Raw genomic sequence first — 8,275 nt, forward strand, 5'->3', positions numbered from 1 at the left:
TTGGTAATACAATTTTGTATTTTTTATTATGAATGGTTCTTGTGTACATTTTTTCCTGTCTGATTCGCCGTGTGTCTATGTACGCCCAGTCAGTCTACACCACCACTACAGGCACTGCCGGAACTGAACCCCAATTGTGCAAGGTAATCGTTAATGGGTACCCGACAGACGCTCTTTTGGACTCGGGGAGCGTAGTGACTCTGGTTCATGGGTCCCTTGTTGCCAGGGACAACCTCAATGAATGGAAAGTGGGGATGGTATGCATACATGGGGAACTCTGAGCGTACCCAACCGTGGAGGTTACATTTTCCACCCTGTGTGGAGAAATAAGACGTGGTGGGAGTGGTAAAAACTCTTCCGTATGGGACAGTGTTGGGAAGAGACTTGCACCTGTTCTGGTCCCTATGGGAAACCAGGGTTAACCCTCCCAAGGTAAATGCTATTCTGGGCATGGAACCTGAAGATCCTGAGTCAGGAATACGTGCCATAGGGGTCACCAACATAGGAACATAGTGTAACCTCGATAGGTTTCCCCTAAAGGTATTGGCAGGAGAGGTCGAGGAGACCCTGCAATGCTTGCGCCCTGGATGGGTGGTGCTAGCAAGGATTGTGGCACCACTGTGCCACAAACCAGATTACCCTGGAGGGGCATGACTAAGCAGCTACTTTGGTGTTCGCTGGAGCCTCTAGTGGTGAGGTCAAGCTTGTGTGGCAGGTAGCTGCCAGGTACCACTCCAGGGCGGTGTCTGGCCGTAGCAGCTGATCCCATTGGGGAACGGAAGTCTATTAACAGGTGCGGGCAAGTACAGATGAGCACCACCAATACTCAGGCGGGCACGTCAGGCAGGCGGGCATGGCTGGCACACTGGCAGGCAGGCGGGCACGGCACACACTGAAGGAATTGGGAAGGTAACAGGTAGGGCAGGAACACAGGCAGAAACAAGTAGGGAACAGTTCAGACTGGAGGGACAGGAACCAGTTCAGACTGGAGGGACAGGAACTGCTTCAGGAGACACGGGAACACAGGCAGGAATGAGTAGGATAAGGGAGCAGGTAGGAACCAGTACAGACTGGAGGGACAAGGACACAGGGCGTGGAATGGGAGCAGGGCAGAGCCACAGGAGACAAGACGGGAGTAGAGCGGAACTACAGATTGCGGTGAGCAGAGCAGAACCTCAAGGTGTGGAGCAAAGAGCAGAGCAGTACAAGAGGACACAAGGGTACACCCAGCTGAGTGGGAAAGGAAACAGACAGTATAGACCAGAGTTCAGACAGGGACAGACACGGGAACAAGTACAGGACAAGGATACAGGCCTGAGTATACAGCCCCACAGGGTGGCAAAAACAAAACACAAAAATACAGAAACGAGCCTGGGTATGTAGCCCCCAAGGGTGGCAGAGACAGGACAGGACCTGTCAACTCAGCAAGACACTGAGAAAGTTTGTTGCTCCGGCATCTCCTAGTCGATGCAGATGCCTTAAGTACCTGATGCCTCCTAGCAATAGGCTGGGAACGTATTAGGAGAGTGCACACAGTCTCTATAAGAATCAGGAAGTGCCGGGGCCACCGCCCTAAGAATACAGCCAGGAAGTATGCAGAAAGCAAGGACATGAGGCCCAGAGCAAGCAGCCGGCAGAAGACAGAACTCACAGCACGGCCCGGAGTGATGAGTAAGATGGGAGATGGGAAGCCATGCAGTGATGCAGGGATGTTACAGACCAACGATGTTTGGTTTGTATGGGAGGGGACAACAGAAGAGCTCAAAATCCTAATGGACAAATTAAATAACAACTCCCTAAACATCAAACTTACCTACAAATATGGGAGGTAACTTGAGTTTCTTGACCTCAAGATAGAAGTCTCAGGGAAAGGGACGGTCACTACCAACCTATATAGGAAACCTACTGTTACCAATTCCATCCTACATGCTACATCAGCACATCCCTCAGCCACAATCAGGGGTATTCCCGTTGGCTAGTTTCTTCAGGTCTGAAGAATTTGTTCTGAGAATGACACCTTTGAGGGCCAAGCAGTAGATTTGGCACAAAGATTTACTAGCAGGAGCTATAGTAAAAAATCCATTAGGAGGGGATACAGAAGAGCGAGAAAAAAACACCAAAGTCTGATATATCCAACGCAGGACAAAAAACGTATAAATACAGATGGAGAGGTACGATTCATTTCCATATTCAACAATCAATGGAATGACCTGAGGACCATCCTGAACAAACACTGGGAAATTCTTATGATTAATCCTGTTCTATGTAAAGTGATTCCACTAGTACCTTCCTTAGTTGCCAGACGAAGCCAAAATTTAACAGACCTACTGGTCCAAAGCTACTATGATCCTTCAGGGGACCATAAGAAGAAACCAACACAACAGGGGTTCTTTCCTTGCGGTATTGCAAAGCCTGTCTAAATTTACGGAAAGCACTAACTTTTGAAAATTCGGATAGATCCAAAAGTTTTGAGATAAGGAAACACCTAACTTGTACTTCCCGGGGGGTCATCTATTATGCTAAGTGTCCCTGTAACCTGATTTATATTGGACTCACTACTCGTGAGCTTACGGTAAGGGTAATGGAACATGTTAGGTACATAGAAAAAAAGAACAGACGGTTAAGGACTGGATCATCCTCAAAACCTTCCTCATTTCAAAACATGTCACAATTGGAACCCTAGAGGTCTCACTGCTTGGGGCATTGATGAAGTGGACTTGGGCATAAGGGGTGGAGATATGAGCAAGATTTTGGCATAATATGAGAGCAGGTGATATCGGTTGGGTACACCTACCCAACAAGGCCTCAACGAGAGTTTCACTTTTAATTCCTTATTGTAGCTATAATTTTGGGGTTTTGGGGCTCCTTTGGAGATTTCATTCATTTTATTTACTTTATGTTGTTTTGTGTTATCTGTGTGTTTACTTGTTTTTAACCCATAATTCTTATACTTACCTAGGATTAATCCACTTATTACAGTACTAGATGGTGGCCCGATTCTAACGCATCGGGTATTCTAGAATATGCATGTCCACGTAGTATATTGCCCAGCCACGTAGTATATTGCCCAGTTACGTAGTATATTGCCCAGTCATGTAGTATATTGCCCAGCCATGTAGTATATTGCCCAGCCACGTAGCATATTGCCCAGTTACGTAGTATATTGCCCAGTCATGTAGTATATTGCACAGCCCATGTAGTATGTTGCCCAGTTACGTAGTATATTGCCCAGCCACGTAGTATACAGCACAGAGCCACGTAGTATATTGCACAGCCCACGTAGTATATTGCCCAGTCACGTACTTTATTGCCCAGCTACGTAGTATATTGCCCAGTCACGTAGTATATTGCCCAGCCACGTAGTATACAGCACAGAGCCATGTAGTATATTGCACAGCCCACGTAGTATATTGCCCAGTCACGTACTATATTGCCCAGCTACGTAGTATATTGCCCAGTCACGTAGTATATTGCCCAGTCACATAGTATATTGCCCAGCGACGTAGTATATTGCCCAGTCACGTAGTATATTGCCCAGTCACGTACTATATTGCCCAGTCACGTAGTATATTGCCCAGCCACGTAGTATACAGCACAGAGCCACGTAGTATATTGCCCAGTTACGTACTATATTGCCCAGTGACACAGTATACAGCACAGAGCCACGTAATATATTGCCCAGCCACGTATGTCACAGGTTAAAAAATAAACATATACTCACCTTCCAATCCGAGGGCCCTTGTAGTTCTGTCGCCAGATTCCGGTCCCAGGGTGTGATGACGTCGCGGTCACATGACCGTGACGTTATGGAAGGTCTTTCTCGCGCAGGCACGCAGGACCTGTGATGACGACGCGGTCACATGACCGTGACGTCATGGAAGGTCCTTGTCGCATACCATCCTTAGCACCGGAACGTCGCGAACAGCGGGAAAGGCGTCGGAGGGTGAGTATATGATGATTTTTTTTTATTATTATTATTTTTAACATTAGATCTTTTTACTATTGATGCTGGATAGGCAGCATCAATAGTAAAAACTTGGTCACACAGAGTTAATAGCGGTGGTAACGGAGTGAGTTACCCGCGGCATAACGCGGTCCATTACCGCTGGCATTAACCCTGTGTGTGAGCGGTGACTGCGGGGAGTATGGAGCGGGCGCCGGGCACTGACTGCAGGGGAGTAGGGAGGGACTAATCAGACTGTGGCCGTCGCTGATTGGTCGCGGCAGCCATGACAGGCAGCTGGCGAGACCAATCAGCGACTTGGATTCTATGACAGACAGAGGCCGCGACCAATGAATATCTGTGACAGAAAGACAGACAGAAAGACGGAAGTGACCCTTAGACAATTATATAGTAGATTCCTCTCCAGCCTACTTGAGGAGATCAGTCATTGATGGGATTTATTTATTTATTATTATTTATTTATATAGCACCATTAATTCCATGGTGCTGTACATGAGAAAGGGGTTAGATACAGGGTTATAGATATCGTTTACAGTAAACAAGTTTACAGTGACAGACTGGTACAGAGAGGAGAGGACCCTGTCCTTGCGGACTTACATTCTATGGGATGAGTGCCATATCACCGACAGCCAGTGGAGCATCAGGATATCCATCTCTATAAAGATTCCATGGTACCCGTGACAAGAAAAGATAAAATTGGACATTTTTAATTTTAGGAGATTGGACTATAATAACCATTTTATTCTTTCACCTAGTCATTGATGCTCCACATTCCCTTCCCCCTCCCCTATTCTTGTATCAATATTTTATTGCATTTAACAATAATCTTGAATTTTTATTGTTAATTATTCACCAATGCATTTAAGCATGTTTCTATATGCCTTGCACGTTATGGCTGAATAAAGCATTTTATAGGCACCTTGCACTTTCTTTATCATTCTGTAATTTACTTCCACGTTTGCAGGACAATATACACCATTATATTAGTGCTTGGGTATGTTTCAAATAAGAAAAATTAATAAGAAGCAAAGAATAATTCAGTGAACCATAGTTTTCAGTGTGGTGATATTTATGGTTCTCTTTATCACATTTATTATTATGTATATTCACTTGCCCGTTCACTTTTATTGTATCCCCTTTTTTATCTATTCACCTTTCATTTCACTTAACCATTATTGTATTATTTCTTATTTGTCACCGTATTATTAATAATGGAACATTTTATTCCCACACAATAGTACTCCTCATCACTGACTATCCCACTTTAATAATCTTTATTTTTATATAGCGCTAACATATTCCACAGCGCTTTACAGACATTATCATTGCTGTCCCTGATGGGGCTCACAATCTAAATTCCCTATCAGTATGTCTTTGGAATGTGGGAGGAAACCGGAGTGCCCGGAGGAAACCCACGCAAACACGGGAGAACATACACTTTATTTTATTTCCATTACCATCATATATTTTTGGCCATTTTTATTGTTAACAATCTCATATCTGCTTCCCTTTATTATTGGTCATTTATTTGTATGTGCTTTATTATCAATAACTTCCTCTATATTCAATTCAATGTTCAATATATTGTACATTTTTGGTCTTGTTTCCACTCACTTCGGCCTATGTAACGCAAGCGTTCATTCCGTGTGGTCCACCCACTTCCACATTACTCTCCATAGATGGTATTCATTCCCTCGGCTGGTCTGTTCTTCTGACATTTGCGCGTGTGCCGGGTGCAGGAACCCCTCTGACTTCCGGAAGTGCTCACACGTGTGACCGCAGTGCGTTCCATGGAGCGCTATTTAGGAAGTCCCCTTTGCCACAGGGGCACAGAATCCCGGGTACGCATGCTGCGGTACATCCAGGAGGCAGGGTAACTGCATCGGACACGTCATATTTGAATCAGCACTTGTACCACTCTCCTCACACGCCCCCAGAAGAAGCGAGCAGCGAAACGGCGCCCGTTGGATGTGAGGGAAGCACAGCCCTGCCACACTGACTCTAAAGGTACCTTCACACATAACAATTTTGTTAACGATATCGTTGCAACGTCACGCTTTTTGTGACGTAGCAACGATCCCGCTAACGATCTCGTTATGTGTGACAACGACCAACGATCAGGCCCCTGCTGGGAGATTGTTGGTCGTTGGGGAATGATCAGGACCTTTTTTTGGTCGCTGATCACCCGCTGTCGTCGCTGGATTGGCGTGTGTGACGCCGATCCAGCGATGTGTTCACTTGTAACCAGGGTAAATATCGGGTTACTAAGCGCAGGGCCGTGCTTAGTAACCCGATATTTACCCTGGTTACCACTGTAAAAGTAAAAAAAACAAAAAAAAAACACTACATACTCACATTCTGATGTCTATCACGTCCCCCGCCGTCAGCTTCCCTGCACTGACTGTCAGCACCGGCCGTAAAGCAGAGCACAGCGGTGACGTCACACACAGTCAGTGCGGGAAGCTGACGGCGGGGGACGTGATAGACATCAGAGTGTGAGTATGTAGTGTTTTTTTTTTTTTTTTTTTACTTTTACAGTGGTAACCAGGGTAAATATCGGGTTACTAAGCACGGCCCTGCACTTAGTAACCCGATGTTTACCCTGGTTACCCGGGGACTTCGGCATCGTTGAAGACAGTTTCAACGGTGCCTGAAGTCGTTCCCCTGATCGTTGGTCGCTGGAGAGAGCTGTCTGCGTGACAGCTCCCCAGCGACCACACAACGACTTACCAACGATCATGGGCAGGTCGTATCGCTGGTCATGATCGTTGGTAAGTCGTTTAGTGTAACGGTACCTTAATACCATTTTTTGACCAGCACAGCCAGCTGCACGCCTCACCATACCACCACTACCCAGGTAATAAATTCATGTGCATGAGCACATTCAGGCTCGGACTGGCCCACAGGGTAACAGGGGAATCCCCCGGTGGACCCCTGTGCAGGTCTGGGCCCCCAACCCCTCTATATGGGCAGTACTTGGTATAAATCAACTGATTCACTCTGTACAGAAAAAAAAAGCAGCATCTCATCGTTCATTAACTAAACTACCCAGTTTACTATTATATAATGATATAGGAAAACTTGTGAACCAGGGAAGAGTAATATTTGTATGCAAGTGAAAAGTGGGCCCCCATAGTCAATGTTACTGGTGGGCCCTTAGCACCCCAGTCTGACACGGAGCGCATTAACTATATAAACTGGCACACTGCAGCAAGGCTTTGGTTTAATATGTGACTTTGTAGTCAGTAATTCCTGCCATCCTGTGGGGATAATATAATGCACTCGCACGTCCCAAGCCCCTGCATTTGGGAAAACTATTTCTAGCCAGTCTTTCTGGGTTTACACCTTCACTCTTTTATCATTTTCTACTGGTCTTATTCATTTATTATTAATAATTTACACCAATAATTGGCATCTTATATTATCTTATCAGTAGAAATATATATATTTTTATAGTGGTTGTTCCGCAGCTGATATAGATACGGTGCTGATGTCCCGACATTCGGCTTATTGCTATAACACGGTGCTTTCCGTCACTTTTGAAGGGTTTTTTTTAGCCCTGTCTTTTTTAGCATTATTTATTAGCTTTATTTATTTCTAAATAAATAAAAATGTACTTGCAATTTTATATTCCTGAGTTGGAATGGCTTCTTGTCGAGTGGTGACCAACCACAACACACTATTTTGATGTTTTCTTTTTGAAGTGTTTAACTATGGAACCTTTTTGGACATCTAGAAATGATTGTCTTTTATTATGTATACTCCATTCACATGGAATAAATGGCTCCGTAATGATACATACTGTATATAGGGGAATGGCAATGGACTTAATCCTGTTCAATATTGACAATTAATATTAAATAATTATGTTAATGTTACTATTGTACAGAATTTCAGCCATCCACAAGTGTCAGTCTATCATGTGGCTCCTTGGGTAAATTAACTGCCCACCCCTGGACTAGATGGCAGCTATGGTGGTGACCCGCCACCTTCCCTGGGGCACAAGGTGCCCGTAGTGTCACCAGCAGCTCCTTTATATTAAGTGGCTGCATAAATTTAGGTCTCCACAGACCCCATCAGCTCCTGGGACCGATAATCCCAGCAGTCAGTGTAGAGTGAGGAGCTCTGCTGCTTTACACCGTGTTCTGCTTCAGTCCTCGCCATTTTTCTATCATTTCTTGCTGTCAGTGAATGGAAACAATCCTGGTAATAGTCAGTCCTGACAGTGTGACCCGGGGCTCGGCATGACACAGGAACGAGCCCCATAGACCACAGCTCCTCGGTCCAGCCGCACTCTTCTTTCTGCTTTGC

Source organism: Ranitomeya imitator, chromosome 2 (genome assembly GCF_032444005.1).
Source record: "Ranitomeya imitator isolate aRanImi1 chromosome 2, aRanImi1.pri, whole genome shotgun sequence".
Taxonomy (NCBI): domain Eukaryota; kingdom Metazoa; phylum Chordata; class Amphibia; order Anura; family Dendrobatidae; genus Ranitomeya; species Ranitomeya imitator.